Below are 15,529 nucleotides of genomic sequence, written 5' to 3' on the forward strand. Positions count from 1 at the left end.
GAAGGGGAAAAAAGGAGAAACGATATGGAATCGAGTGAATAGCGTATGCGTGTACATAGGTAACCCTGTATATAGTTTTTAGATTTAAATTATACGTCCCGGACTCTTCATAGGCACCTACACACACGTACACACACACACACACAAACTCGAATTCAGATAGCTAGCTAAATAGTGTCTTGTATCTTTATAATTTACATGTAACACGTTCAACCTGTATATCCTCTCCGAGGTGCGTGGGCGCGTGTCTGCCGTGTATCGGCACGCGCCCGCGCCACCCCGCGCATGGATCGTAAACGCGTTTACCTGGGGCGTTCCCTGTCCTTCCAATACCGCTCTTAGATTTATACCTAATTTACACTGGATATTAACGTCTAAACGCTACACTATCATCTACACTGTAACAAATTGTATTATATTTTATATATATAAATATGTAAATGTTTTTCTAAAAAAAAAAAAAGAGCCCGTATTCTTCATTTTGCGATTCGATTTCTTTCTATTCCCATCCGGTCATCTTCTTGGATAATTTACGTTCTTTTTTTCTTCGATAATACGAAGCATACCAACCTTTCCTTTCCATTTACTCGTTCGGGACAATAATAAAGAATCAAGTTTATTAAGAAGCAACGAAGGTAGTTGAGGGTAAGTACAATATTTATTTTCTCATTAATCTTAAATTTATTACGAAACTTTCTTAAAGACCGGCTTCTTAACTAGCTTAGTAAACTTCTTTCTAAACTTTGGTAACGTAAAAATATCGCCTGTCAAACGAATACGTAATAAAGTACCGTGAACCCTGACTAATACCAACAGGATGCCACAGTTTCCTTTATCCTTTATTTCGAAAAACTACAAAAGTATCAGAAAATCGCGAGGAGATCTCTTGATAGAAACGAGACAAAGTTTCAAGAAATTCTCAATTTTACTAAAGTTCGAAAATCGTACAAATTTCGACTCCAATTCCATCCCAACCCTTACAATTCCCTCCAATTCCCTCTTCATCGATGAGAAAACCCAAACACTTTCGCGTGTATTGGTCGCATAAACGAGAATTACACACGTACGTGTATACATATATATATATAGGGATCCAATAAAATTAGCATAGCCAACGACAAATCAGCTACGAAGCGCACTATCGAGCGCGACACAACTAATTACACGCGTGTATATTAGTTGCAGAGGCGCAGACCCTTCCTAAACCGCGGCGGGTTGGAACTGTTCGGCTGTTGCTGGCAGTTTCAATCGCCGCCCCGATCTAACCGTCAGATTACAACGTGGATTTACCAAGGCGTCCAACTCGACCTCTACCGCCCTCGTCCCACCGCCAACTCGACCTCTCACTCCTCCGCCCGATCCGCTAATGAACAAGTTCCCCGGCTAAGTTCCCTAATATTCTGCCTCCATCTAGGCTGCCGACTAATCAAACTTCCGGCCCTTGCGCGTTAACCTTAACGAGACACGCGGTTTCTTCTTTTATTTCGAGGCCGCAGGAGGCGGTGCATTCGAGGAGATGAATTCACTAATTGCGAAGGTCCTCCGGGCGTTCCTGTTTCCCAAGTTTCGCAGCCTTCACCGCAGCAACGGATGTTCGTGCGTCGATCGAAAACGATCGAGGAAGTTGCTTGTCAAAACGGAAACTGGTCTTTGTGAGTCTCCTCCTTTGTGAGTGTACAATAAGATGATGGAACGTAGATTTTTCTTTTCTCTTTTTTATCATTGATTCGTTACACGAAAGAAATTTTATATCCGTGTTTCGTAACTATGGTATATTGCATCCAAGTTTAATATTTGATTAAAGAAAATTAGTCGGTGTTTCTTTCTTGTAATTTTTCTTTTTTTCTTTTTTTTCGTTATAATATATTCTCGAATCTCATTATTCTCGTATTTCATTCCAAGTAAAAAATTCTCGGGTTTATTATTTATTTGTGTTGCGCTTCTTTCTTGTGTCGTAAAGTACGTGGATTCCTTTTTTTTTTCTTCTTCTTATTTTGGAGCTCGTTTTTGTTTTCATTCAATTTTCCTCGTCGCGGAGGAATCGGATCGAAATAAGAAGAAAGAAAAGGGGGACGTAACGAGCGAATCAATATCGACGTAATGCCATAAAGAGCAATCTTTTTCCATCGGAAATAATTGACTCCGTAAAACTGTTCGGGGGAAAATTGGCGTTCGTTACGTTTCAAGTTACAGAAGTATGAATGAGAACTATTGATCCTCCTCCTCCTCCTCCTCCTCCTGTGCGGTGTTTCTCATTGAAAACCGTTGCGTCGGTATTCACGTGGTTTCATCATGAGAAAGAAAAATAAAACGCGTATGTAAAGTGATAATTCCAATTGAGGAGCGTGTTTTCATTGTACACGCCTCGCGGATGCATATAATTGTTTGCTAACAATCCGTTCCGTATTTGGCTTTATTCATCCAGTTACTCCGTTATATAGTTGAACGTTCATTCGATTTTGCAACTGTATTTAAACTCTAGCAATTTCGCATAATGTTTCCTTTTAATTATAAACGTGATACACACATTTCCCATTCACGTTTAAAAAATATAGCGTATATAGATATATATATATATATATATATATATATATATATATATATATATATATATATATATATATATATATATATACATACACAGAGGCTGGCAGAAAAATAACGAGATTAGGAGAAGTACAAATTTCTACAAACTTTTTTCTTTTTCTTTTTTTTCTTTTTTTGATTCGCAGTAATCTTGAAAAAATTCAATATAATATATCCACGATATCTTGGTCGTTTAATTGTTCGAGAGAGTTTAAAAATTCTTCTGCTTGAATCGCGTTTACTTACCTTGTCAAACTTTGTTCAATATCAAGCTCGAACTTTGTTCGAATTGTTTATCTTCCAGTTTTAATTTTAATTATGGATGAAACGGAAACTCTGTTGGTGCTAAATTAAGGGAATAAGATGGGTAATTAAGCACAGAAATTTTCCTTTTTTTTTTTCAGTTAAAAATCCTTCATTGATTTTTACCGAAAAAACAACTTTAAATAATCCTTGTTACACGATACATATACCAATAAGAATGTTTTTAAACAAACTTTCTTCATTCAACATCGCCCAAATATTTTCGACATCCCAATAAAATCGAACGATTACATTCTTCAAAGATTATCTCGTCTCCTTCTTAAAAAATCTTGTGCAAATACATTTTCTTACCGTCCTCTAGAATATTGATTTTAGTCGAGTCGGCCAAATTTTCGATCGATTCAAGCATTTCGATCTTCCATCCGCGGCCGATGCTAACCGGTATCCATCTTGAAAGTGAAAATTTCAAGCAATCAGCGGATGCAGCCGAGCATGTACAGCCGAGGCTCACCACCGGCGCAATGCACACCCTTCACAACTCCAATCCCTCGATAGCTCGCGCAGTTTTGCCCGCGTTTGTGCCCGGTTATCGAGTTTATGCAAAGTATCCGTGCCGTGTATTATTACTTTGTCGAACACGAAGTTAATTAAAAGCTGCCAATGGGACGGCGGAACGGCGGATATTCCAAACTGTTGGCGGAAAACGTGCCCGATTGTGCGGCGAACGTCAATCTCTTATAAACGATTTGTTAGCCGGCCGAGTTGGTACTCGTGATCGGTAAACAAAACGTCTCGAGAACGAGGCTTTAAGGAAAGCTTGATGAAGCAATATTCGCTGGAACGAGGGTGCGACGGCCGTTCATCACCCCCCGTGACAGGTTTGCTCGGCACGGATTTTGTGCCCTTGTGTCAGTGGGTGCGGTTTCAACGACCACGGTAAAGAAGACCACTTTATTGCCCTTTGTGTATTGCCCGAGTAAATTCATTTCTCCGGCGGTATTAAGATTAAATTAAAATATGTACGATTGTTCTCCGATATACGTCCACGATCGATCGTATCGATTATTTAATTATTAATCGCTTCGACGATGAACCATCGATGATTCTTAAAAATCGGGAATAAGGAAAATGTGTGTATCAAGAATTTAATTTAATTTAATTGCGAATCCATGAAGAGTTAATTAGAGATGATGATAATGAATATCTTCGATAAGATTTTCAGTGAGGAGAAATATAAACCGTTTTCCTTGAAAAATTCTTCCAATCAAACACGCGTGGTACGGCATACGTGTGGATTCTGGATTTCCAACGTTTATTCGTTCGAGGAACGTTTATTTGTGGACGATTCACCAGAAACTTTTTATCGATAGGAAAGATTAAATGGATGGACGATGTCGTGCGAGGCGAGGTAAATGAAAAGAGGTGGCGTTCTTCGATGGTATGATCGAAGATTGATTAAAAATATAAAAATGAGAAATTGATTTAACCGTGGTCGTGAGAGATACGAAATAGGTCGTACAATCTCATCTGTGTCCCAACCTCTCTCCAACGTCCCGGCTACGTCAGTGTCGGAACAGTGTAGGTTAAAAATATAATATTTCTATCTCCACTATATATAGAAGGCAAATACCGACGGATACGGGAATATTTCAGAATTTTCGAAAAAGAAATAAAATAAAAAAGAAAAGGATAGTATTTTAGAAAAATAACTCTGCGTTTTACCCTAGTAAAAATTGCTTAGAATTCCGCGAGATAGAAATATCGTAACTTTGTATCAAATTGAAATACATATATGAAACTTTTCAATTTTATTCTATCAATTCACCACGAACCCTAGAAAATAAATATTTTTATTTCTACAAATTTTTAAAGTATATTATCGTAAAGCTGAAAATCCTTTCTTTCAATTCTTTAGATCCTCAGAAAGTACATTCTCCTTGTTTGATATCTATAATTATTACGTATTAAAATAATAAAAATTTATCTCTCAACATAGAAATAATGAAATCTAAAAATCGATCTTACACTTTCCTAACAATTACGTATCTCAGAAAATTTGATAAAAAAAAATTAATTTTCACGCAACACAGTTTGAAAAGTTATTTTCGCAACATTTAGGAGGATCAATGACGATGAAGTAACACGATCGACCCAAAAATTATCCATCCGCAGGGGGGCGGATCGATAGGAGGGAACGACAAAGGATCGACGTTTCGTTCAATGCAAATTCCAGGAGCCAATCAACGGATCCGGCACGCTCATGAAATTTACGTTTCCGTTGGCCAGTGTGTTACGTAGCGGGCATAGACAAGGGAGACGGGACGGGAACCAATCAGCGTACCTTTCGATCAGGTAGCAATAAATATCCGCGGGGCGAAGTATGCGAGCAACGCCTTCAACGAGAAACGCCGATTGTGTTTCGGCCTTCCTCCCTTCCAACTATCCTCCCACCACCAATGGAGGCGTCCTCGTCCTCGTCGTCGTCGTTGATTGAAATTTATGCCCGATGGGACCACGCCAATTCCACTCGGCTCGAGTCGCCATATACCAACTCTTGCCCAAATTTTCGTGGCGTTACGCGCCCCTTACACCCGTGAGAATACTCCGCTAAACTTCCCCTCCCTGCTCCTTCCACCGATGACCACCGCCAAATGTTTTTAGATTGAATTCGCTTTTCCTATCTCTCTCTCTCTTTCTCTTCCGCTTTGATTGCACAGCCGGGAGGAACGTTTCGTTCTTTGTATTTGCCGGGCAATATTTTCCTTCGAATTTCCTCGATCGAGGAGAGGAATCGGGCGAAGAAAGATGCGATGGATTGCGTTAAGGGGCGGGCTGGTTTAACGGTTCGTTGGTAAATTGGAAGCAAATAAAATTGGAATAGAATGGAAATGAATTGTAATCTTCGGTTTTATCTTCGGTTGTCAGGGAATCGTTGAAGAAATCGTTGTTCGCGAATCGAGGATCGTGGATCGTGGATATTTTTAAAGACGGAGTTTGATATTTTTTAAGAGAAGAAGATTTCTTTGAATATTTTTACGTCCTCCGGTATTAGTTTTGCGTCGTTGATTTTAAGTTATAATCTCGTTCTGGAACGGTAAAAAATACCGAGGAGATTCACGCTCACAAGTATGATCTCTTCAAATATCAACGCGCTTTGATTTCTCGCGATAAAATAAGCATCGGGGCGGAAAATTGGAATTGAAATATCGTCGTTGGATACGCGGATCGGATATGTAAGTTGTGTTTCCTTTCCGCTACGTTTGACGATTCAAATGTAAAATATATATATTACGTATTTCGTAGTAAAATACGACACGCTCTCGTCGAGAGATTTTTCTATATATATAGGAAATTATAACGGGCATGAAATGAATTCTATGGTAAAAATTAGTTCGCAATTCAAGATGGAAATGAAATTTTCCGACGGAATAGCATTTTTTTTTTTTTTTTTTACCTAACGCGTGTACGAACAACGGGTATAACCGACCCGTTGGCACGATCTTTCTCCATTATCTTTTTTAATCCAACTACGTGTATACATATATACTTGGCTTATTTCACAGCTGAGTAAACTCGACCGATTTTACAAATGTTGAGCGCCACCATTTTCGTGTAATTATGCGGCGGCCAGTCTATTTTGCCCCGGTTCACGGTTGCACAATACATTTTGATTCAATACCGTTTCGTATTTAATTTCGCATCTTTATGCACCTTATTTAACAAATTTACCCCGCGCAACATTTAACCGTAAACATTGCATTCTGTGTATTAATGAAAATGAGAAGCAGAGATTTACCGCCGCGCGCGGTTCGTTTTGTCGACCGTCTACAATTTATCTCGTTTATAAATTTTATTCCAGCCCTCCGCCCCCCTCTCCTTTTTTCATCCCAAGATGCCGGAACTCCTCCCCTCCCCCATTCGACCGTTTCACCGGCTATTCAAAATTGCAAACCCTTCTTTTTTAATAATTTCGATTTCGTTGAAATTCTTTCTCCCGTAACGCGGTAATTTTCCAATTACCAGTCGAAAGGTATATCTCCTAAATTCACCAACGTTGACGTTAATTTTATATTAAATACAACGGCGCGCGTTTCCGCTATAAATTTCAATACCATGTTTCGCCAGAGATTATTTTATAAAGCCGGCCAACAACGGGTCGCCCCATATTTAATGCATGTGTTGAACAAAGCCAGGAAGCGCGGCGTTGCATATACGCTATATATATATGTGTGTGTGTATGTATACGTGCATACGAGCGACGGGAAGGTGAAAAATGGTTGACACGAATCGAGCCCAGAAACGCGTAAATATATACACACGTACGTGCGCCCATACACGCGTTATAGAATTCAACGTTTGTACCCGTTGTCAGTCTGTTTTTAAAATCAACATTTTTCTATAAACTTTAAACGGTCTTTGAATTAAACACATTTTTCCTCCCCCCCCTCTTCTTTGTTCCATTAATGTGGAACGACGTTTAAACAGCGCAAAGTATTTTTTCATTATAAAACAATTCTTAAATTTCCAAGCGATATAACCGCGCGTTCACCGAGTAACCGAGACAAGTCCGCGGGACAAAAAGAGAAAAAGAGCAAAGAGAGAGAGAGAGAGAGAAACTTTACCTGCAATTTTCTCCATTATTCGAGATCGGCTACGATTGCGTGCCATATGCGCGCATTAAACGAACCATTTGCTCGTCGCTGATAACAAATGGTCAATTTACACAGAATTGGCCGTAGAAGACGCGCGCACAGCTTATTGTACGCATCCATAATACCGCGGCACGCTTGGCGAACGCTCCAACTTAAGCTCACCCCGTATAAATCTACCCTCCCCCTCTCTCGCCGTAACAAAATCCAAACTCCGATTCCGATATCAAGATCGCTTGTTACCTATTCTCTCCTATCTCTCCCCTCTTTTTACTACTCCCCCATTTTCACCGACCCACTTTCCATCCACGACACAATGGGGGACCACGATTGTTTGCGTTGCAAGTTCGATCGTTTAATTAGTCCATAAATTATTAACCATTGAATCATACGGCTCTATTTCCTTCTTCGCGTCGATGACTCCTCGCCGTTTTTTCTAAAATCCAGTGAAAATCCCATTGTCTCCGATCCTCGTCGATTTAAGTTATCGACGAAAAACGTGTGGTACGAGTCCGCCTGACCATCGGTCAGAATGGATTCATTAGACAATTGTATCGATTAAATAGCCTGACCTTTTGTATCGATTTAATATTTCTATACAGTTGGGTTTATGTTAGTTCGATAGACGTAGATTTCGAGTTTGTGCGAGGGATTAAGAAACGTAGGAGGGGGATGTTTTCTCGATTTTTTTAGATTTTTTTTAAATTATTGGAAATTCGTAAATTGGAATTTTTATATATATATTTGTTTAAATGATTCAGACTTCTTTCTTATATATTTGTCTAACTGGATAAAAAATAAACGATTGTGTAATTGTAGGTATATAATAAATGGCAAGCTGATTATTTTTCGGTTTAAATCGAGACAACGATCTAGAACGTATCGAAAGCATGTTGGATTAATTGGAAATTCTAAAATTCTAATTAGATCAACGTAGTTGGATGTATAATAAGTTGAAATATGATCCGGAAGATGGGATGGAAACTTCGTAACTTGCGAGTATCAAATCTTGAGAATCGAGCCATCGAAACTTTGTGTAAAAACTGAGCTTTATTCCGTTCTTCCAACTATCCATACGATATTAAATTCATTAATTATCCTTTAAGCGGAAACTCGATATTACATCCTTCCCGAAAATCATTCATCTTTATAGCGATAAATTTTAAAATCATCGCGAAGAATAAATTCGAATATTTCTTTCGACCTCGTCCTGTCGATCGTTTCAAAAGCCTAAACTCCAGCCAACTTTCCCCGACCAACGTTTCTTTATTTCGCGTTTGGGCCGCGATCTTTCCCAACTTTTCAAACTGCCACGAGCGCGGAGCGGAACTTATGACTGCCACCGGCAGACAGTTGGAAATTAATGAGATATTCGAAAGTTCGAGTTTCACGTAAAACCGTCCATCTTCGGTGTAAACTTATACACCGAAACATTCCATCTTCCTCCCCCTCCTCGGATCCACCCCTGCTACCAGTTCCAACGAACAACAGTTGGATGACTGCATTTCGTAGAATTCGCGCGCATTTAAAACGTTCCTCATCCTCGACGATACAGAAGTATCTATCTCTTCCAAGAAATCGGGAAAAGACTCTGGAAACTGCATTTTAACACGAAGTTAAATCCTCGTCGTTTTATTTTATGAGTTATTTTTTTTTTCCATCGATTTTTCATCGCCAACCGATAATCGAATACCGCGATTCGATAACCTTTTATTTTCCACGAAAAGAAATGAGAATAAATAAATAAATAAATAAATAAATATATTCATCGTGTGCACGATTTTGTAGGATGAAAAAAAAAAGAAAATTTACGAAATTTATCGATCGCTCACGTTTCACGTTAAATCACTGCCAACTGAAAAATAGCGGCCGCTGGGATAATTTGTTCGTGACACAATTTGTCACCGGAGGTTTGCATACATCGAGACGTGCATTTACTCTCTTTGTGTCACTCTCTGTTCCATTTCCCCTCCTCCTCTCTTCGTTTCGATGGTCGCTGACCTTTCTAACGATTGCTCACACTTATGCTCGAAACTCGACACGTCGGAGAATGGAGCTCGTCTTCCAGGAAACGAGAGCAAATTGCATTAAAATTCAGCGGGTTGGATTTTTACCGTTACAGGGAGGAGAGGAAAGCCGCGAACTGTGGAAAAGAAAACGGTGAGTAATGGAAGGACGTGATTTTAAAACTTTGTTAAGAGTTGTAACGGGTCAGAGGTCGGATTTCTTGGCGTTTCACATATTTGCATTGGAGCTCGCGGTAGCCTTCCTCTTGTATTTCGAAATATAAGGCGGGGTCGTAGACGTTTGCACGGCTGAAACGCACAATGGATGAATGATAACAATTAAGAAAAAAAAAGAAAAAGGAAGAAAAGATGCATATTATATATAAAAAAACTCAACTCACATCGAATCAATTTTGTCGATCGTCTACGTGTGAACAATATATCGTTCAACAAAATTGTCGCCATAACGAAAAACTATTAATAATTTTTTCCTTCTTTGAAATTTATTTTGTAACAATTTTATGATACGATCTTTTAAAATTGACGCTTCTCAAGAACGATGCGTAAATTTAAATATATTCATAACTTAAGGATAAATAATCTCGAAGATCTCTATGAACAGAATATGCCGTTCCATTTTTCTTTTCCCCTTTTCTTTTTTTTTTTTAATAGAGGCTACAAAGAGACAGTTTAAAGATTCTTATAGATTGTGAATATTATTTCACAATTCCATTCACCTTCACAGTTTTTTCCTCCAACCACGTTCCATTATCTTTCCCCCTCACGTGATAGAGGAACAGAGGGGAACGTCATGTTCGCTAAATATTTCAATTGTACGCGTTCAATGGACCGTGTCCGTTGTTTGTTCCTTGTATTTCGTGGCAGCCCTTTACTCGTAAATAGAACAGCCGCCTTATTTATATTTGCAGAAAATAGCAAAGTCCCGAAAACTGTTTCCCCGCTCGCACCGGTCTTCCACCCAACGCCATATTCCGAAGGGGCATTCGAATCCCTCGAAGGGAAGTACGCCAACTTCCAACTCGTCTCCACCCCCGTTGTCTGTCCCAACTCGAGCTTTCCACGCTTCTCTCACAATTCTCTCACGGGGGAAGTTGCTGCAACCGATTTTTCTTTCCCGTACACCCAGGGAGCGTTACGTCGAATCATCGTAATAATTCCTATGGAGGAAATAAATTAATGGCGAGATTTAATCAAGAAAATATTCGTAACGTGGAAAATTTCATTTTTAAAAAATGCAACAATACCATCTCGATCATCGTTGCCATTGAGATTAAGATAACTTGAAATGTATAGCTCTTAATCGATGAGAGTCGAGTTGATTTTGGAAAGGGAGAATATAAAATTTAAAAAACCTTACTTGATTTTTACGTGTGATAAATTATTAAGAGAGGGAAGCTTTCCATTTTCGAGGAAGACGTCTCTCGCGAACGGGGAGGGGGATAGAAACGGAGGTAGGAGGATCCTGGAAAAAGCTGTGGGCCCGGCACGTCTGTCCCGAAATTTATTAGCCTAGAACGCGCTCAACCGCGGCACGTCACTGTAAATTAACAGCAAACACACAGAAACGAAATGACCTCCTCCCAACTCTTTTTCTCGCCTTTCATTGTGCCCCCTCCACCATCCTGCTGCTCCTCCTCCTCCTCCTCCCATCCATTCTCCCAACCCGTTTCCGCCGTGGCGGCCAACCGGCACGATGTATTCGCCGATCCCGCCTATCCGACTATGAATTAAAACATAAATTTCAATCAACCGGGCGAAGACATTTATAGCGGGTCTTCTCGAGCGAGCCAGCCGTTCTGCGGAAAAGCGACCAGTCGATTGCACAGAGGAACCGCGCTGTACACAAAGAGAGGGCGAGCTGGTGATACCGGTGAATAAGCGATTAGGAGCAGCAGCCTCGAATCGATTCAATGGATATCGCCGTCTTCGCGTTACTCGCGTTCCAGTTCCGTCGGGGAAGAAATCCGCTTTGAGAGGCCGCTTGGCCGCGCGCAACGCGTCCGCTTTCTTCTCCGCTCGTCTGCCCTCTTTGTTCCTCACGGCGGAAAAAAAAATTATTCTTGGAAGTTAGCCGTGGATAGTAAAAAAAAGAAATCTTATCGCTCGCCTTTTCGCACAATCGTTAAATCCGTCCCCCTTTTTCAAACTTATTTAAAGATCGTGCGAAGGAATTTGCAAGTTGAGATATATATGTAAGAAGGATCTTTCTCTCTATCGAATTTTATATTGAAAAATCTTCGTTCAATCCTTCTCCGTTTCGCTCCAGTCCATTCCAATCGTTAAAACAACCCCTCAACGGCGGATTTATCAAGTTCTTGCTTTTTATCGAATAATTATTTCACCACTGATAACCGCGAGGAGTAGTACAGTTGATTAAAACTGAAAACGCGTAAAGCCTCGCTCGCTGCCAAGATTTCATCTTCTAATCTCCCCTCTTTGACGCATCTTCGCGCCATCTCCCTCGACACCTTTCACGCCCACGAAACACGCCGAGGCGAGAGAAAGAGAGAGGGAGAGAAAGAGAGAGAGAGAGAGGAGGGGTGGAGCGTTAAATTTATTCAACGAGCGGCGATGTTATCGATCCCCCGCTCTACGAAGTTTCGTTTCACCCGGTTCGTCGTGTTGTCGAGTCGATATTACTTTTAATTACAGGTAGACGCGCGGCTTGTTTGTCGCAACGAGCCGCGGCCGGTTCGTTAATTATTTCGCATGTGCGCGCTGACCCCACGGAGTTGTTGGCAACTTTAAACAGCAGTCAACCGGCAACAGGTAGCTCGCGATCACTTGTAATAAGCTAATTATTCTGGCGCTGGTAATAGAAAACCATTAGCAAGTAGTAGCGGCGCCGCACCATTATTAACTGTGTCCCGGCCGTCAAAGCCGCCGCCATCGCGTCAACGCTAATTGATGTACACGTCGCGAATACTGATCGCCGATCCGTGTATTAATACAAATCGTTGGACGTTGGAACGATGAGAGGATAGCTTTCCAGTTAACGTTAAACGCTGGCTTTTAACAATTTAATTTATGAATTTTACGTTTCGCGAACAAAATTCCGCTCTGTTCCGTTTCTGTCGCCCATCTTGTACGAATGAATTAACATTGTTAATGAAATTTCAATTCGATTCTCAAACACAAATTCTCTTGAAATAATAAGAAAAATTTTTATCACAAATAATTTTAATTGTGCGAACGAAATGAATTTCGAATTATCCCATCATTCGACGTAAGATTATAAAATTCCAGAAGAGTTGATGATTTGAAATTTAATAATTGTAGCAAATTATTGCGCGCTACGTGGCAGCAAAATGTAATAATTTCTTCGTCAAATTTTAATTCGAAATATTCTTGATCGCTATATTTATCTTGAAACTCGATTAAAATTAAATAAAGTTTAGACCGTTATAACTTCGAAGATAGCGACTTTCGATCAACGAATCAAAGATCGTCGGAAACGCGGAACCTTGCCCTTTAAAACGCTTTTTCATTTATCCCGATACCACTTCCGGTTCCCGAAATATCGTCGTGCAAAGAAAAGGGTAATTTTTTAATCGTTTACCATCTTCGTCCTTGTCGCTTACTCGGACCTCTCGCTCGTCTCACCGACCTATCCCAAACTGCAGACGAGTGTCAGACGCGATTCCTGGAAAAACGTAGTACGCGTTTCCAGGAAAAAATGTGGGTCACGAGCCCATTCATAACGTCTGCGCTATGCTAAAAGCGTTACGGAAACTTTAAGCGCTTATATCTCGGCAACGGATCGAGATATCGGGACGAACCAAAAAGAGACTTCAACGGCATGCTTTCCTCTGTTCCCCGGCTGGTTTTTGACGACGAAATTTTTTCCTTTCCTCTCACTTATCTCACGTGAAAAATCCAAATTTCATTTGTGATTTTACTATATCAGTTAACATAATAGTTTAGTTATAAATTAAACTGAAGAAAAAAATTTGTTCCATGTTTCTTACATTTCAATCTCCGCTATTTGCAAAATTCATAATAAATTGATGCGGCACAGCTACGTAGGTTATTGCATCCCTAACGTTTTTATACCAAAGAAGGAGACGTGTTCTAAGAACGAGGCACGAGGGAGACGAAAGTTCGCGTAAACCTTTCCTCTTTTTCTCCTTTTCTTTCTTTTTCGATAGAGATTCTTCTTTAAAAAATTCCGCGAAGAGAGGGGAGAAATTTTCATGAAATACGTCGCCTGAAAGTGGAATCCCGACGAGGAACAGTTTTCTTCCAGAATCGTTTCCGAGGAAAATTTCAATTGAAAATTATTTCCATTATTTTTCCACTCCAAGGGGAATAATTAAATCGAATCGTTCGTATTTCGTATCTCGGTTGACATCCCACCAATTATAACAACGAAAGTCGTGGACCATTCGCGTATGTAAGTTCCGCTAGCACTTAACCGGCACACACACTGGCTAATGCTTTTGGGGAAACTTCAAAGCGTTTCAGAAAGAAACATACCGCGGGTCAGCGAGGGATCCGAGCTAAGCACCGTGGGGGATAGTTTTAAAGAGGGCTTTTAGGAGCCGCAGTTTGTACCTGTTCCGCTTGCAGCCGTATCTATTTTACTCTGTTCAAGCCCTGGGATTCAATTAACACTTAATGGAACGGCGCATCAGAGAGGCGATGATAGCGGGACGAAGCGAAAGCATCACAGACGTACGAAATCTTTGTCGCCCGCCTGAATCATTGAAGCGTTCCCTTCTGCTGCGTCCACGGTATTAATCTTCGCCTCGTAGTCGTATCAAAATTAATCGTGTATTTTTTTTTTTTTTTTTTCAAAGCTATCATCCATTTTCCTCGAACAAAGGAAAACGGTCCATGTAGCGATCCATGTACCATTCCGCTCAATAATTCCTCACCTTTATATCCCCGCCCATAAATTTCGAAAAGCCATCGAGTAATGTCATCGTTCACAATGTGTAATATACCAACGCATCTGGCGGCCAATAAATCGCGTGTAATGAAAATCACCCGTCGATAAATGACGGCTCGGTGTACCGACCGACAATAATAAGAACGGATTAATAAAAGGCGTGACATCGTTGATTCAAGATCCATCCGAAATCGCCCGAACAAGCGGTTTCCTTCGAAACATGGGTTGCCTCTGTCCAAGAAAAAAAGCAAAGTCCAGGTTCCTTGTCCACGGAGTCCACGGATTCAATCAGCCTTCATTGTTTCAAAAGTGCTTGCCGCGATGCCACGACGTTGCTTCCTATCCCATTGAAAGCACATCGCTATCACGGGAGAATTCTCGTTTCTTGCGCAGCTAGAACGAGGTTCAACCAGTCAACCAGAGAGTTTCTGCTAAGCCTTGACACCCCTTCCGTAAATACACACACACACACATATATATATATATACATACGTGCACATATACACGAGCATCGAAGCATCGAATCTTGCCAACCGCTTCCGACTTGATCGTTCCCTCTTCTTTCGACGTGAGTTACATTGACTACGCCGCACATTAATTACCATTAGAGAGGATTGCTCTAATTCCACTTCACTCGTCCCGACTCTTGGCCTCCCACCCTTCCTGCTTGCTGTGCTCACCGTGAGAAAGGGTTGTTGGAAGGGGCGCTTGTTCCTTCCTACTTCTTCTCTTCCCAGGTGGAGAAACGTAGCGCAGAAAATTGCGCCACCAGGAAACTCGAGCCCGTAGAGGAAATTTATTACGGTCAGCCTTCGACTTTAAACCGTCCCTTTTTTTTCCTTTCCCTCCTTTCCCGTTTGAGCGCTCCAATTCACGAGGAGGACGAGATTTTACATCATCACGATTTGAATGTTTGCGGGACACCTTTATCCGTTCCGTTTATTTGCGATACGAGAAAATCACGGAGGAGATTGGAGGAATGAAATAAAAAAGTAGAGAAGCAAAATTTGGCAAGCATATGAACGACTTTTACTTATTGCAAAACGCAACAATTCCTTAACAAACGAGTCTCCATAACTTGAAAATCAAATGGTTAAGAAGGTGATGCATCG

General features: G+C 40.6%; 1 long non-coding RNA gene across 1 annotated transcript; it reads right to left on the reverse strand.

Annotated features, from left to right (window-relative positions):
* Window positions 1–8,278: 8,278 nt before the first annotated feature.
* On the reverse strand, window positions 8,279–15,529 carry LOC107965387. Its single transcript, XR_001705300.2, has 4 exons — window positions 14,910–15,529; window positions 14,081–14,810; window positions 9,907–10,683; window positions 8,279–9,814 (listed from the first exon to the last, which is right to left on the reverse strand). It is a non-coding gene; the product is annotated as an uncharacterized LOC107965387 (long non-coding RNA).

The sequence above is a fragment of the Apis mellifera genome, linkage group LG12 (assembly GCF_003254395.2).
Source record: "Apis mellifera strain DH4 linkage group LG12, Amel_HAv3.1, whole genome shotgun sequence".
NCBI lineage: Eukaryota > Metazoa > Arthropoda > Insecta > Hymenoptera > Apidae > Apis > Apis mellifera.